Source organism: Uranotaenia lowii, chromosome 3 (genome assembly GCF_029784155.1).
Source record: "Uranotaenia lowii strain MFRU-FL chromosome 3, ASM2978415v1, whole genome shotgun sequence".
Taxonomy (NCBI): domain Eukaryota; kingdom Metazoa; phylum Arthropoda; class Insecta; order Diptera; family Culicidae; genus Uranotaenia; species Uranotaenia lowii.
This window is the reverse complement of record NC_073693.1, coordinates 154,492,196-154,495,068: the sequence shown is the minus strand read 5'-3', so window position 1 is coordinate 154,495,068 and position 2,873 is coordinate 154,492,196. Positions and strand designations below refer to the sequence as shown.

At 36.1% G+C, this 2,873-nt stretch overlaps 1 long non-coding RNA gene across 1 annotated transcript; it reads left to right on the top strand.

The window, feature by feature from the left end:
• The first annotated feature begins 513 nt into the window (after positions 1-513).
• On the top strand, positions 514-1,580 carry LOC129751673 (uncharacterized). The gene is made up of 3 exons (XR_008738776.1): positions 514-598; positions 660-1,060; positions 1,354-1,580. It is a non-coding gene; the product is annotated as an uncharacterized LOC129751673 (long non-coding RNA).
• Positions 1,581-2,873: the final 1,293 nt, after the last annotated feature.

Sequence of the window (2,873 nt, the reverse complement as noted above, 5' to 3'; positions counted from 1 at the left end):
AATTTTGATGGTTTACATCACATCACAACACATTTGCCGTCCACCGGTGTTGGGAAAATCTGATATTCGAACAGTTTCGCGCTGTAAAATTTGTATCGTATAACACTTTTTGGCTGAGGGTGATAGAAAAACACGATGTTTTGCAACACCGGACCGAGTGATAGAGTCGGCGTTGCAATACAGTATTCGTGCATGAAACGCTTCGGTGCTGCCATCTTTCTTATGTTTGAAACCTCGGTTTTGGGAAAAAATAGGAAATTGAGCAATTTAAGGATTTAGAAAAATATCTTTTTTACTTTTTAAACAATGCATCACATCATCACATAAATTGACTCGAATTATAAAGAAATTAATGAACTTTTTGAAACATACAGTTAATTTTTTCATACCTTTGCCAATTGCGTGTGCCGTCAACTTTTTACGGCGCAAAGATGCCAGATAGCTGTATTAATCCACTTTTTAATTAATCTGCGTGTGAGGTGTAGTGTACAGCTGTCACGTAAACATCCCGAAGTAGGATTTCCGAAAAACTCTCCCGGGCTCCGGCCCTAGATATTCCGGAGATTTAACTGGATGGTGGAAAGATGGTGATTGCGCTGTTGGTGAGTTTTTGATATTTTTGTTGTCGGATTCTATGGAACAAAACATTTTATTTACAGGAGGTGGCAGACCAGGCGCTTCCGATATAGCAGCTTCAGACAAGGGCATAAGCGGAAAGAAAGCGATGGAATGAATCATCCGTGCCTTCTACTTCCTTTTAGTGCTAGGACAACAGCTTTTACTCCTCAGCAGCTGGGATTTATACACGTTACACGGCTAGTAGGCTCACATGACCAGTCAAAGTTTGTCGAGAGTTTCGGCACCTTTCATACACCTTCCAGCAAGTAATTCTCCTACTGACCACGGCTGGGAGCAGTTAGAGCCATAAATGGATGTTCTCAATATATCCCACAATACAAAATTTGAAAACATAATTCTCGGAATTGGAAGCTGCCTCCTGTATTTGCCGGATGAGATTGTAAACACGCAAGAAGATCGGTGTTTGGACACACTCAAAAAGGTATTGTTTTCTGGTAGCCAGTCTAAATATTTGACTTCATGATTGAAGGAATGAGTTTTCAAAAATGAAACCAGGTGAAAATATAGATGTTAAAATCAAATCTTTAACTTGAATCTTTAAGTCATTCAAATATTTTTCGAATGCGAAAAATCGAAATCAATCGAAAAGCCTCATTTCGTCTTAAACACTCAACCCTCAGCGCTTAATGTACGAATGATTAGTATATTTAAAAAAAAATTGAATAACAATCTCAATAAAAATATTAATCTTTATCATAACCAATTTTCATCCAGGTTTCAACCTCACGTCACACGGATACCGAAAGTTTGCGGACGCAATATGGATCTTCATCGTTTATACGCATTGACCCTCGTCTAAACGTTTTCACAAAATTAGCATCATCACCGGAATAATTAAGAGTTGAAAGAGTCAATTACGGGAAAGTGAAAGTCCCTATCGAATAAGTATAGATAACTATAGACTAACTTAACAAAAATTTGGAGGGACCGTAACGCTCGATTTAGGGACAAGAAGAACAAATGAGGCCTATAATGGGCATTAAGTCCATAAAGCTGTTTTCGAGAAAACTCTTTTCAAAGTTTTTGTTTTTTCGTTTTCCATATATTTTTTGGAAATTAATTTCGAACATGAACATTAAGATTAAACCTGTAGCATTAATATGAACTTTGAATAAATATGTATGACACGAATCAACTACCTGCTTTTTTCAATAAAAATTGCATTTCATAACAATTTGCAGTAACTACATAAATCCAAATTCTGCACAATTCAGTATAATTTTGGACTGCATTTATACTTACAGATTAAGTACAAACATACGGACAAATCAGTATTCATATTCATATTATTATTTTTAGTCAGTGATCAATTTAAGTGAATTTGATTTGAATTTTGAAACGGTCAATTCAAAACACGAATAAACATTAAAAATATTGAAGAGCAAATGCACTTGGCATCGCTGGTTGCTTTGGATTTTATACCTTTTTTTTTCTATCACACCGGTGGACGAACAAAAGTTTTGGTCTATTATTCGCGATAGAAAATTTTCTATCTGTGCTACAACTGTCAAAATTCCTACCACTTTTTCCCAACACCATTGGACTTGCTCTTAGTATATTCTCAGCGATATACATAACCTACAGCTCATGGAGATAAAAGTGTATCATTATCTTGCCAGTCTCGATTAAAAAAGCAGGGAATAAGATTCTTGGAGAAGTAAAACTCACGTGGGGTGACTAGTTGCATATTTTTTCAAAGTGTGCGATATTTTCTCCCTAGAACCGCTATGTAAAAATAAGAGCAATCTAACGAAATCAAGAAGAAAGTATAGCACGTCTTCCAGCAGCAGCAGCAGCACAACCCCATGGCTCTCTTACAAGCTGAAGTCAGGTCAAGATGCCCATATCTTTGGTGCCCTTTTGCCTTTCCATTTTCTTTGTTTTTCAGGTGAAAGCTAAAAAAAAGTACACCGTCTAGCTCATGCCATAAAGAAGCGTGATCAAAATCATTTCGCTTGCTCACGTGATATTTTTATTTAATTGATCATTACGTTGAATAAGTTAATGAAACGAAGCAAGGAACGTGATTTCTCTTTAGTTACATTTTGTTACTTAAGGACACCTTAAGGTGATAGCTCTTTTTTCATCGAATGTGGGATGCTTGAACTTTTTCAGTTTTATTTTTTCAGAGTCATTCATTCTGCTTTTAAGATCTATGTTTTTCTCGTTTCGTGAGAGAAATAAACTCCTTACAGAACAAATCCTTCTTTTTTCCTTCGACCGAAAAAGATGCT